The 14,817-nt window shown below is 44.5% G+C and overlaps 1 protein-coding gene across 4 annotated transcripts in view; it reads right to left on the reverse strand.

Annotated features, from left to right (window-relative positions):
• Nucleotides 1-14,817, reverse strand: part of LOC147031433 (uncharacterized) — a 95,434-nt gene that overhangs the window by 78,699 nt on the left and 1,918 nt on the right. For 2 of the 4 annotated variants that reach the window (XM_085863038.1, XM_085863030.1), the window contains exon 2: nt 14,321-14,395. The exons of 1 other annotated variant lie outside the window; for it this stretch is intronic. The gene's annotated coding sequence lies outside the window, so the exon portion shown is untranslated. Of the gene's footprint in view, nt 1-10,514; nt 10,644-14,320; nt 14,396-14,817 lie in introns of those variants that run through there. One more of the 4 variants, XM_085863021.1, reaches the window with a different exon arrangement.

A 14,817-nucleotide genomic window follows, 5' to 3' on the forward strand; every position in this document is an offset into this window, starting at 1 on the left:
ACAAATCGGGGGCAAGTAAACAAAGGCCATTTTCATCACCGAAATGTTTTTGATTAAAAAAAATTTAAAACACCAACAGTTTAAATTCTTCGATAAACCGCAAAGTTTGCCCGGAAGAAAAAGCAACCCGATTTTATTAGTCGAGGACCGAAATAGTTAGCTTTGCGTCATATTCCTCTTTTGAGTCCAAGAAAAAGTCTGGACACGGAAACACTTTCCAATCCCGGCCGCCTATTCTATCCCCGCGAGTGCATCTTCAGCCTAAACTTCCACAAGCTACTCCACCTTACCCGACAGTGGGCCACGGTTCAGAATCGGCGGCGTGCCAGCAGCCGTGGCTTGGCCATTGCGGATCGCTGGCTCTGTACCGTGAAACCCTTTCGTGGCCAGAGCTCGAGGGCAAAAATTGCAACAAACTCAATTCCAGCAAAGCAGTCCTACATGTCCGTGACCACAAAGGACAGCGTTCCAAATGAGGAGTCACTTCCCCTTTTTAGATTCTAATTTTAAGACCAAACAAGAAGCAAAATTCCATAATAGTAACATTCAGATGTCTGCCAATGTATAGTTCAATTTATCGTCTACCTCTTAACAAATTCAAAATCGTTTTTGTAAAACTGTGCACAGATGAAAAGCTTCTTTATTTATTTATTTTTTAAAGTAATTTACCGAAGCCTTTCACATGAACTCGCTCGACAATTGTCCTCCGCTATTAGCAGATCTCCTTGCAAGGTGCAGAGAAGTCTAGAAAGTAAGCACTTTGTGCTCTGCAACTACTTTCCGTGCTCAAAGAAACAGGCTTCTGTGGCTAGGCAGAGACTTTTCATCTGTGTCGGCTATGTCTCGCTGCAATAGCTATTTATGTTGGCAGCGCAAGGGCTGACAGTTTGATGGCCATTAAGAGCATTGCAAGCCAACATCACCCACAGCACAGAATGCCCAAAAATTGTCCTACGAACAGCCAAGTGTCAGATTACTTTTCATGCTCAATGGGAGTCAAAAAACATTCCCGCTTTGTCTTGCTTGAATGCCCCAGAGGAACGGTTGTGGAAACTTTACTTTTAAACGATCGGGCAAACATGTTTTGTTCCCACTTGTGTGATAGAAAGATTAGCCCTCAAAGTCAGCGATTCTATCAACAGACATCAAATATTTGATAATTGGTTCCAAAGTTAAGTTTGTGCAGGAAGCGAAAGGCGCATTGGACACCTTGAATGTATTTTGCCGAAATTTAAAAACCGCACAGTTCATGGCACCCGGTTGATTTCAGGCAACCTTTATTGTTTGGGGAAAAAAAAAAAAAACATGATAGCAAGACTATTGTGTACTTCAGCTTCAGTTAACTGCATCACAGCATGCAGGAATTTCAACAACAGTCCAAAATTCTGAGAATTTAGTGAGTGTGATCATTGAAACCCGAGCGATATTGGCCCCACACGTACGAACGTGACGCTTTTAAAGAATGTGCTAAATGGTGCTAACGGCTCAAGATAATGGTAAATTCAGCATACCATTGGGTTGACGGAAATCTATCCTGTTAGTTGCATCATTTGCAGTGGCACCAATCCACTGCTATTGCAGACTCCAAACAAAAAGCAGGTCCCTTGGGATTTAACTAAACAGACTCGGCTGCAATAGAAAGCAATTGTATTTACCTTTCAAAAAAATTCTTTCCAGAGCAAGGCATGTCCATAATAGACACAGTACCCATTTCCTCCCATTTCCCCACTTTTTTTCCCCGCTCTACATTTAGACAGGCTAGACAGCTGAGGCAAGTGCACATACCTCTAAACCGGTGGTCCCCAAAACTGTGGCTCAAGAGCAACATGCTGCCCACGAGCCACAGGTTGGGGACCAAAATGATGCCCGTGACACCCTCTGACATTACCAACAGCCACAGGAAATTTTAACAAAAAGTTTACATCCTAAAAAAGTTAACATGTTAACAACTACTGTCCTTTAGTTCATACACCCAAAGATTTTGTGAAGCTAATTGAAGTCTCTGCAGTGCCAAAAATTGCACCGAGTTGCTGTTTCATATGCAGCCTGTGGTTGCTGGTTGCATCATTTTCTGGAATCACAGCTGTGCCCGTTACCAGTAAGCTGGTACCCATTTTGCCAGCATCAGAGGGATGACAGGCTTAGTCAACCCACCTGGTATTATTTCGACAGCACAACAGGGGCTCAAACTCAAGACCCTAAGATCTTAAGCCAACCACCTGAACTGTTAAGCCAACACCAGGCTCATTGCACTGAGTGTGAGAACATAATGATATTTAAAAACACACACACACACACACACACACACACACACACACACACACACGTGCGTACACGCACAAACACACACACACACACACACACACACACACACACACACACACACACACACACACACACACACACACACACACACACACACACAGTAGTGTGTTTAACTTGCCAAATGTTGTTGGTCCTTGGCTTGAGAAGGTTGTCACTGCTCTAAACTATCCCGCAAATCCCAGGTAATTATTGAGACACTCCACAAGGTTAGTTTTTTTTAACAATTGTAATTATAAAGTGGAAAAAAATCAAAATTATTTCAATCAAGCAATTTTATTTTCATTTTCATCAGCAATCACATAATTCTGTCCACAATTGCCTAGGGGAGGACGACGGCAGAAATAAATACGGTCGGCAGATGGAAAATAAAATTAATCCTGGCCGGCTTACTATTTAATCTAAAGAGGTTTTTTTTTAGGGTACCTTGACAAAAAGATTATTTACGGTTTCACCAAAAGAAGGGATGTATCCCCAGCTCAAATTGACATTAGTTTGCATCACTGCTCGTTTGCGTGTTTTGGCATTCCCATTTGAACACATAGCTCATTGGATGCTGGGATCCCAGATTGAAATCCTACAAACTGGTTTCACTTGTCTATACTTTGCTCATGTCCTTGTACATGTGCACAGACTCCTCCATTAACACACCAATGTTTAAATGTAATGTTTAAATGTTTGGGATGTTTAAATGTGTGCGTGTGCGTGTGTGATATTGTTGCGGTTTTGGAAAGACCCTGGTGAGTTATATTCAACCAATAAAATAACTCTGGGGTTTAGATATTTCCAAAGTGATTCTGTTTAGTTCGGTTTCCCATCCTCTCGTATCAGGGATTGGTAAATGCATTGTGATTGCAGTGAGAACCTTCCCCATTGTTCTCTTTCTCCTTCCCAAACCTACATTCTCCAACTCCATATTCAAACTTCATTCCCAAACAACCATCCATAATCCTTCATTTTCCGACACCTGTACTCAAAATTCCACTCTCATGCTTATTTGCCAAACGACATCACCTCACTAGTACTTAGAACAAGCGAATTTCAGCTTTGCAAATGTCATAACCCTCACCATTCCAGCTTTCTAATCATCGTGGCATGACAGAGACCAGCACCCCACCCCCGCACTCTGGGGAAGAATCCCAGCGGCTGGATCTCAGTGCGCAACAGCCAATCGGTGTTGGATGCTGAAAGCAGACATGATTAAAGACGGTCCAGGGGCAATAAAAACTCCAGACCGAGTAGTTTGTGGAGAGTTCATGTGCAGATCGAGTGCAGTACAGTTCAAGAGAAGAGAGCAGTTCAAGTACAGTGCAGAGCAGGATGTCCCTGAGGGCTGAGTTCCAAGACCAGATCCTGAGGGAAGGAGACCTGGCTGGGTTGACCGGGCTTCCAGAGTGCCAGGCGGAACGAGAAGGCACCAAGCGGAAAGTGATGCACTCCAAGCAGAACGATAAGGCGCCTAGCTAAGCACACCCCAAAATAAGGTCAGATCAGGGATGAGAGCCTGCGCCAGAGCAGTGCGTCGCTGCATCCACTCCAGGGGCCTCCGTCTGGCCATCCCTCAGCCAGATGCCTGGCCCATCCCTATTTCCTTAAGATGCCGATCAAGCTGCTGCAACCATGAGTTGCGTGGTCAGCCCATTCGCCTCCTCCACTCACGAGGCTCCCTTGCTGAGAGAATCTGGTGAGTAGGATAAGCATAAGGAAAACGAGCCACATGTCCATACAGCCGCAGCTGACGCTCACGGACGATACAGGTAACAAATCTCACCTGAGTGTCTCTCAGCAACCACTCGTTGCACACAAAGTCCGACGAGCGATAGCCAAGGATTTTCCGAAAAGACCTGGCATCGAAGGAGTTAAATCTCTGTCTTAGATCCCTGGTCAAAGTCCAAGTCTCACATCCGTAGAGCAAGACTGGAAGCAACAAGGACCTGAACACTTGGACTTTCGTCGTCTTGGATACGTACCGACAGTGGCACACCCCATGGTCCAGTGAATCCATGACTCCCCAGACCTGACCCAGACGTCTATTGACCTCTGGCTCACAGCCAGCGGAGACATGAATATCACTACCAAAGTAAGCGAATCTCTCCGTGACTTCAAAATCGTCACCACAAACAGGCACAGACAAGAAAACAGCATCCAAGATGTCATTGAAAGCTTTGATATTCGTTTTGACCCAGGTAACCCATAATCCCAACGACTCTGACTCCTCATTCAGCACCTCGAGAACCCCCAAAAGGATATCCCGAGTCTCCGCAAAGATGAAGGCATCATCTGCTAAATCAACGACAGAGATCTTAACACTCCCAAATGATGCACCGCACCTTGATCTCTCTGACATCCTCCCCAGAATCCAGTCCATATAAGCGCTGAAAAGTATGAGGGCCAATACACACCCCTGACGAACTCCAGTCACAATTGGAAATAAATCAGAGATGGAACCACCGCACATCACGTTTATGGGTTTTGCGGAATGAAGGGTTTTACGGTGGCCAGAGTACAAATCCTGCCACCAACCTAGAAAAAGTAACCCAACTGCATGAAGACGTCCGCAGACAGTTGGGCACAAAGTGCCAAAGGGAAAGAGAGGTGCTTGAAGAAGAACGCAAAGGCGCCAAGCGAAGCTCTCCCCAAAGCACCAAGCGGAACAGGTGCTGAACAGAGTAGAACTGACTCTCTCTCATGTGTCTTCACAAAACACACCATATAATATACCCTTGCATCTTCCAGTGTCTACACCTCATTGACTCGCACTGTTGATATAATTTCCTGGACGGAAGAGGTGCCTATGTTGTGTGTAGTGATAAGGTTGAATGCATAAGGGGTTCTTTTGAGTGTGAGGGGCTAAGACTGTTTCTTGTGTGACACTGCAATCTCCTGTAAGTAAATACGTGCCTTTCAACAGACACTTATTTCCAAATCTGCTCAGTGTCCATTTTCTCCATTGGTTAAACATAGTAGGTCATTCGTAGATGGGAGGTTGCACCCCACTGATTCACTACTTAGCTCACTTCCCACTTAAGCTTTTGCTCGGCCGTACCTAATTAATAGATAAGGGTGGGGGCGTCCAGAGCATGGTTCCTCATCTGGGATAACTAAATCACCGGGAAGGTAACGCGAGATTTGGGTGCGGGGACCCGACCGGATTTAGTCACGTCAGTTGGCGTCCATGGTTGCTCGGCATTCCATCATGCTGCAGAGTTATCTGCGGCTTGTTCACTTCAGGATCAAAGGTCGGGAAGAGGGTCCAAGAGAGGCAGCTCATGACTTGGTTTAAGTACCCGCAACAATAGGTATAATCACACACAACCCAATCTCACATGATCACGTCGAGAATCACACGCAGCACAATATGCGTGTGTGTGTGTGTGTGTGTGTGTGTGTGTGTGTGTGTGTGTGTGTGTGTGTGTGTGTGCGTGCGTGCAAACGTGTGTGTGAACGTGTGCGTGTGTACGAACGTGTGCGTGTGTACGAACGCGTGCGTGTGTACGAACGCGTGCGTGTGTACGAACGCGTGCGTGTGTACGAATGCGTGCGTATGATGAATGTGTGCATGCGTATGGTGTGTATGAATGCGTGTGTGCGTGTGTATGAATGTGTGTGCATGCGTATGGTGTGTATGAATGCGTGTGTGCGTGTGCGTGTGTGTGAATGTGTGTGCATGCGTATGAATGCGTGCATGTGTATGAATGCGTGCGCATGATGAATGCGTGCGCATGATGAATGCGTGCGTATGATGAATGTGTGCGTATGATGAATGTGTGCGTATGATGAATGTGTGCGTATGATGAATGTGTGCGTATGATGAATGTGTGCGTGCGTATGGTGTGTATGAATGCGTGCGTGTGTATGAATGTGTGCATGCATGCCTATGAATGCATACGTATGATGAATGTGTGCGTGCGTATGATGAATGTGTGCATATGAATGAGTGTGTGCGTGCGTATGAATGAGTGTGTGCGTGCGTATGAATGAGTGTGTGCGTGCATGTGTATGAATGCGTGCTTGCATTTGAATGTATGAATATGATGAATGTGTGCGTGCGTGCGTGTGTATGAATGTGCGCATGTATGCCTATGAATGCGTGCGAATGATGGGTATGAATGCGTGCGTATGATGAATGTGTGCATGTGTATGAAATGTGTGCTTGCGTTTGAATGCGTGCGTATGATGAATGTGTGCATGCGTATGGTGTGTATGAGTGTGTGCATGCATGCCTATGAATATGTGCGTATGATGAATGGGTGTGTGCGTGCGTATGAATGAGTGCGTGTGTGCGTATGAATGAGTGTGTGTGTGTGTGTGTGTGTGTGTTTGCGTATGAATGTGTGCGTGTGTGTGGCTTGCATATGAATGCGTGTGTGCGTATGAATGCATGTGTTCGTGCGCGTGTGTCGCCACCAATTGTCTTCTCCACATGCGGGTACCAAGACTGAACGGAGCCCTCCCTTCCCCATTCCCGAAGCAACCATCTCCATCCCAGCAAGGAACCATGACTCATGGACCAAGCTTGATCACCATTCCACCCCACAGAGGTGATGATGTCGATCCGCATGACCCCGTGTGACCTCTGGGGTTCGCCCGATCCCACCCGGGGACACCCCACTTGCCTGGACATGGCGGGCTACTGCCACAGTCCATCATCTCCACACGTGGTCCCACCGAAGCTCGGTCCCATCCATTCTCGGTGGAAAGGAGTCGAAATAGCACACCAAGCTGCATGGCTAGGCCACGTCTCAAACACATGTCGATCGGCATGATACCGGATGCCACAACACGGTCCTCCGCCTCAACGAGGCTGTTATATTCAGTCTGATCTTTGATCCCACTGACGCTCAGTCCAACTTGTCCTTGGTGGGATGGAGTCAATAAAGCCCACCAGGCTGCATGGCCAGGCCACGTTCCAAATGCATGTCGATCAGCGTGCACTAGGTGTGCAGGGCACTAGGTGTAGGGCACTAGGTGTAGGGCACTAGGTGTGCAGCACTCGGCTTCACCGAACCTGCCATTTTCTGTCAACAAGCTGTTGAATTTGGCACGATTTGTGGTTTTTGAGAGGCATGGAGAGAACAGTTGCTACCCAGTGAGAAAATGGACTGATGTTAAGCAAAATGTTACATTTTATTATAGATCACAACCTGGGCCTGGCTGTAAAATACTGAATCAGCAGAAACTGATGCTAATCTATGTCGAAAGTTGCAGGAATTTTCCATCCGTACCTCTGTCTGTCATGCTCTTTTCACTGGGATCTCATTATGGCGTCATGTCTGGGACTTCATCAAGGTGTTGATTCTCGCGCTATTGTAAGCCTATAGATATGATATATAAATATATATATATATATATATATATATATATAATATTTGTTTACAAAATCCCAGCTCGATGAAGAGCAAGGTGACAGTTGGTTAAGAAAAAAAAACAACCAAAATAATGACAGTGGGGCAATGGTTGGATACAACAAGCAAGGGAATGAGCCAACAACAAAGAGGAGAAGAGAGAGACAAGAAGAGTAAACAGTGACCTGTAAGTAAGATGGTTGAGTTAGGTAGGGTTAATGGTGGTAGCGAATTGCCAATAGGGATGGGGAAGGCACGAGACAGTGGTGTATCACTTGCTTAAAGCCGTGGAGGGAATTCCTTCATATTGGTGTGAAGAACTGTTTTTAAAGTATCAAGTTCAACTTTGTTTTTATTTATTGCAATTTTCTGTTTTGGTGTCAAGAAGAAAACTTTCAGCGTCTGTTTTGTCGTTTATTTGGGAATTGCAAAAAGTGATCCATCAAATGCGTTTTGGTAGATTACCAAGCCTTGCTTTGATGATGAAATGTGGCAAGAAAAATGCAGAATCATTTCTAATTAGTCTTCAAGTTGCTTTAGTCAGATCTTTATGACCAATAATTGCTATATACTGGATCCTTACCTGAAAACAATCATGCCTTCCAATAATTTATTCCCCAATATAGTTTTCATTATGCCTGGTGTTGGGCTTGGGATCCCATGATCCTGAGTTCAAATCCCACTTAGCTGTTGAATTAATACCAGGTGGGATTGACTCTGCCCGTCAACCTTCTGAGGTTGGAAAAATGAGTGTCAGCTTGCTGGTATCCTGTGTCGGAATGGTGACCCGTCCAGGATTGTGTGGGCTGCACCAACGCTCTGCACAGAGGATGGTCCCAATGGAAGAATGGATAGTTTTCATTGCGTAGTTTAATAGCACTTAGAAAATACACTCAATGGGTGATATACTTCCTTACTGTCCCATCTTCCCGGAACTGGCAAGCCAGCCAGCCCTGACATTTCATTGCAGATGGCAAGAATTTGTAATTTGTTCAGTGTGCCAGTAAAAACTCACCTACTATTCGCAAAAGACACGATGGGTTCATTAACATTTTCCAAACAACCGGTGCTGGCTGGCTGATCCTCCATTTTGCTTATTTGCTTAACATCCTTCCGATGGATGGCCGATACAATGAAGCCTTGCCCTGCATGTGAATCATCGTGGTGACAGTTGATAGCTGGGTCGAGATTCAAACCAAGGCTAGACAGCTTAAAGATGAGCGCACACACCTCTGGGCTATCCTGCCAATCACCAAAACCTATGTCCTTTGTGTTACTGACGTACCTTACCTCATGTAAACCGATTGTTGTCATTACAAATGAGGAAATGAATAATTTGGAAACATCATATTAGATGATTAGAAATGTCACATGAGCCACTAGAATTCCTCCCCGCCCCCAAAAAGTGCATTTAGTTTAGACCTTGCTCTTTTATGATGCTCGACATAATATGTCAACAACATCCATCATTACAATTAGCATTGAAGGTTTCATAATTATTTGGCAAAGTGATGAACAAAGAAAAGTGATGAACAAAGAAAAGTGATGAACAAAGAAAAGTGATGAAGCTTCGTCCTTTTTCTAATTTTTAATCTTCATTCTTCACTACTTAAATCAATTTTGTTGATTGTCGACTGTAGTCATGATTATTATGTGAAAAATGTCACCATAATCAGATCAGCATTTCCACTGTTGCCAATAAATGGTGCATTTTGTCCCAGATGCTCAAAAGAATGCATGCACATTTCATGGAAGGACAGAGATGAGCGTTTCTCATTCATGAATTTGTATAACCTATTGATGTTGATCCAAGACACCACATCACAAAAATCGTTTGGTTATTAGTTTTAATTTATTGTTTTATGGGCATTGGCAGTATTAAGATTGCTGTTGTATTTGGATTCACAATGTGTATATTTTAAACTGACAACCAAAATTGGTTACTAGTTAATTTTTCTTTTCTACAAGATTGAGGGTCATGGAAGAGCAAGGTGACAGAGGGTATGACCATGGCAACTGTAAGACACACAATAAGCAAGTGAATGAATGGAGAAAAAAAAAAAAACAAGGACAGAGAAAGGAGGAGAGGAAGCACTGCAAGCCATACGTAAGGGGGTTGGGTTAGGAAGGGTTAATGAGGGTAATGGAGATTGTGGGTAAGGATGGGGTTATGACATGAGATGGCAGTGTACCGTCGACCGTACCAATTTAAACCACGTCATGAAATTGATCGAAAATGACACTTCATCATCTTGCAGATATGAAATATTGTGCTTTTAAAAACTACTTGAAGTACTTTTTATTACCTCCACCACCAAAGGTGGAAGGAGGTTACGTTTTCACCGCTTTCTGTCTGTTTGTTTGTCTGTTTGTGTGCAGTATATATCAAAATGTTGTGGATGGATTCGGATGAAATTTGGTGGGGACGTTGGGTGTGCAACAAGGAAGAAACTATTCTATTTTGGTGAAGATCCAGATCCGGATCCGGATATGAGAATTATTTAATTTTTAAAAGTGATTCTTCACCATGAGATAGAGCTAAAAACGATTATATAGCATGATATTGAAAAAAATGTATTGGGCTCGATATGTTCCACTGGATCAGGCATTGCGTGGCGGAGGTACGCGCTCTACCGAGTGCCCTTCTAGTTTTTAACTGCGTTCGTTTTCAACTTGTACTCAGTACGACTCCACCAAAATATTTAGTCAAGGCTCAAGAAAGAGACATTCAATTGCAGCTTCTCAGGTCACTGAGATCTTCAAAAAAGAGCGCCATAAAAAAAAAGCTAAATGTTGGGTCTAGCATCATAAGCGTGTTTCATTTATTTATCTGTTTATATTACTTACTACAAAATAGCCATCTTCGTCAACGAGGTAATGAGGCAATTCAAGCCGCACTGCACGTGCAACGCCTATAGTTTTCTGTGTTCCCAATTCAGGACTTGTCACCAACTCCAAAGCTATTTGGACAGCCGGCAGAGGGGAAAAGAAATCCATAGTCAGCTGGCAAAGTTGCATCAAGTTACAGCTCGGAAAAGAATCCGTTTGACAAAACCTATTCCCCAGTATCCTCCCTCCCCTTCCCCATTGACTCCACACTTCTTTCACCGACCCCCATCCCCCCCCCCACCCCAACCATTCCCATCTTCTCCACCACCCATCCGCATACATTTTTCCAGGCCAGGCTGTTGGGTTCAGAACAACTTCATACAATGCATTTTTTCCATTTAGCAAACACCATAGCCAAGTTTGGAGAAAGAGAATGTGCATGTAAAGCCAAGCACTGGATTTAAGGGAGAAAAAAAATGGAAGGAGGGAAAAGGGGGGGGGGAGGAGGAGGTTGTGGTGGAGAAAACGTGTGAGGAAAGGGAGGGTAGGAAGAGGGAAGGCTTCATGCTTTGCACCAAAACGGTACTTGGTAGACGCCAACAGGAATACCAAATAGCGGGAAAATTGACTACAGCTTGAGAAATCACAATAACACGTCAAGATACAACTTATGGGGATAACTCGATTGCACAAATTGCATGAACTCATCATCTGATTTCGTCAGAACTATGGTATACTCAGGTCAGAGACTCAGCCATTTATTTATTTATTTTTGTTCATCTCGTGATTTACCCCTGAGCCTCTAATCCTTAAACCTGCAAATTGATCTAATCAGTCAGATATAAATTTAAGAAAACATGAGGCAGGATGATCTCAAGATTACAAGATCAGGCGGCCTCACAAGATTACAAAAAAAATGTTTTAATGTGCTCAGGAGTAGATCCTCTGGGCTCGAGGAGTGATGCTCAAGACCCAGGTCTTGACCCAGTGTGCAGCGCTTGGGACTGGGGTCCTGGTGCGAGGAAACCAGGGTCCTGGCCCTCAAGACGTGGGTCCCGGCACGAGGGAACCAGGGTCTCGGCACGAGGGAACCAGGGTCCCGGAGCAGGGGAACCGGGGTCCCGGCCCCACACTGGTCTCGCGCGCAGAGCACATCCCTCAGTCTAATTTTCACAAGTACAATTCATTTCGTTTATATAATTTACCAAGTGTTCATTTGTATCAAAAATTGTGCTAACAAGATTGTTCATAAAAGCCATTACCCAGAGATCAAGAGTCAAGAAATAACTGAGTGTTCAGGGAACGACAAGAGTTCTAAAACAAATAAAACTACACAAATACAGTACAAGTCAATGGTATGTCGTTGTTTTTGACAAGTAAAAATGAAGACCAAGCCGCTTGATAAGAAACTTTTATGTGGTCAATAAAGTTGATTTTGACCGAGAAAAAAAAGATCACATCTGGTTTGAGTGGCTGATGATCGATTCACACGGGAGACCTGGCTCATTACCAGCAGTCAGTGCGACCTGAGAAACAAAAGGTCTAGATGGCAATCGACACAGAGAGAGCTTCAACCATCAGTTGGCAAATAACCTTGGGTTTTTAATGGCAGCTGTAATGCTGACAGCAGAAACACAAGACGGAGCACAGCACGCCGGGCCTTCGCAACGGCTCGCCTTTCACACCCATCAAATGTCTCGGCAAGGCCGCCGAGGCTAATTCGGGGATATTGCTTGAAAAGCCCGGTGACACAGACGGACAGGCTGGGATGTAGAGCAGCGAGAGCGTTTTGACAACAGAGCTGGCCCACACCACAGCAGCAGTCTGTGTTTTTTTTTAAGTGCATGTCTCCTTTTTAAAAAGACATTGTTACACGGGGATCAAATGCAGATCGTTAGTTTTTCTTTGCTGATTGTAACCATATTACATCCTGGTCTACAGAAGTGGCTGCACAAAATAATCCTGGATATTTAATGCCGGTGAATTATTACGCCTGTCCAATTTAGATTCCACCAAAAGGGTTGTACTTTTATAGTGTTTAATTATCTCTTTCTCTTTATTCAAACGAAAGGTACAAAGCACGAAGTCGTGACTTCATTAATCTGAGAATACAAAAAAGGACGCTCCCATGACGATGTTTAGAAGTTGAAGTGGAATCTGTTCAAATAATTCACGAGTAAGTCGCCACTCATTCGCATATACGTATATGGGTTGCAATGACACAATGCACGGCCCAGTCCTTTCAACACCCAAGACCGCCCACCCCCAAAATCCATGTCACGGCTCGAGACGTGACGCGACCCTACAGACCTGCAGTTCGGCTCAAGATTCGCGCCTTGTGATCCACGGCTCAGCTCGAGACACAACCCAACGTGATGCTCAAGACCAGCGCGCCAGCTCGAAATCGATGCATCGGCTCGATACGCGACGCAACGCAACGCAAACACCAAGACCAGCATCGAGGTTCGAGACTCGACGGGACCACCTAGACCCGCGTCCCGGTTCGGACTCGACATGACCCCCGAGATTTACATCCCGGTTCGAGACTCGGCGTGACCCCCAAGACCTGCGTTGCGGCTCAAGACATGACAGTACCGTCAAAACATGAGTCTTGGCTCGAGACCAAATCAAAAAAATTTTTTAAACCAATAAAGAAATTTTTTTTTCAAATTAAATACATTCGATAATGCAGTTTGATGTCAAAAAAATTATGCATCATCCTTCCCTGTACAGTGTAGATAAAAAATAAAAATGAGTGCAAATTATAAATCATGACTGTTCCAAGTTTGAAATGAAAAGTTTTTAAGCTCTAATAAATGTACAGTGCTTGCTGTTTTGAGGAGGTGGGATGAAATTGTTGATGAAATTGTTTATTCGACATCTAGTAAAGACTAGAACTGGCAGGATCGGCTCGAGGTATGCGCGCTCGACTTTAAGCTGTCCAGCTTGAGTTTGAATATCGACCCATCCATAAAATGTCACCCTGGCGTTTCGCGGGCAAGGCGTAAATGTACGCACCGTCCATCGGAAGGACGTCAAGGAGAACCAGTCTGCAGAACGTTGAAGATCGCGCAATATCTTGAAACAAGGAGGCGAGTTATCATCGGCACCCTGAACGACGTGCAAACTCCACAACTGCAGCTTCTGCGCTTTGAAATTGATGTTTGCCATGAACCGAACAGAATTTTATTTCAGAAAGAAAGCGAAAATACCGAAATAAAACGAAACGTACAAGTACAGGGATCGCTGAAAAAAAAACAAAAACATTCAGCCGATCAAATGGAGTACCAAACTCCATGGACCCTCAAGCACGGAGCAGCATCACAAGGAGGGGGGGAGGGGGAGTTGCAGCAACAGACGAGAAACAATCCACGCGAGGACAAAGAGTTTCTGATCCAGATGAACGTACCAGATGTGGACTTGGGAGCTCAGATACCTGAATGGCTGCAGAGTCTTTATGCATTGATTTCCAGTTTGTACGTCGAACGCGCCTACCTCACCGTCCCAAAGAGGGCAGGAGAAAAATATTTCAGGGATGATCAGCAATTTCTACAACTTGGTATTACAATAAAAACGCAAGTGCAAAACCCTTCCTCCTTCACTTCTTTATATGTGTACATTGATCTCAGGCTCGTAGATAAAGACGGACATGAACCACACGCAGGACAAAGACATCAAGAGACATCAATATACTTTAAAATGAATGACAGTGAAGTTTTGCAGTCTATTTTTATAGAATACTCACAGCATACATTTTTCCTACTTTCATTTCAGGCCAGTGATTTATTGATGAATCCTTATAATGATCCTAAAGGTGGTCTTACATGAGAGGAGCTGAAGGTGTCTTGGCAAATGACCTGAGTTTCCAGCGTTTAGCTCTTTAAGAATAACCGAGTGTTCTGCAATAGGCAAGGGTTGGTGCAAGAATTACAGCGAAACCATAAAATTAATCAATAACTGTCCTGACAAAGCCACATCCACAATCTAACGTCACGATATTCAAGACAAGTGTGAAAGTGCATTTCCAGATTTCTGCCAATTTTGATTTAACCAAGTACTGCGGCTGATAACACAAGAAGTCGAACTTACGATTTACATGAAACGTAATTAAACTGGGAAACTGTAGGCCGATACATACAGTACTGTACGAGATAAGACGGACTGATGAACAATCCAAGCACTCGCACAAACGACCCCACCACCATCACCCCAGCCGACACAATCACCCCCCAGAAACCACCAACCATGTCGTACACATCCCACCTCCCCCCACCCAAACACGTACTAGCTACTCCCTACTCCACCAAATCCTACTCCATCC

The sequence above is a fragment of the Eptatretus burgeri genome, chromosome 2, assembly GCF_056783735.1.
Source record: "Eptatretus burgeri isolate ZD-2024b chromosome 2, Ebu_testis_v1, whole genome shotgun sequence".
NCBI classification, from domain to species: Eukaryota; Metazoa; Chordata; class Myxini; order Myxiniformes; family Myxinidae; genus Eptatretus; species Eptatretus burgeri.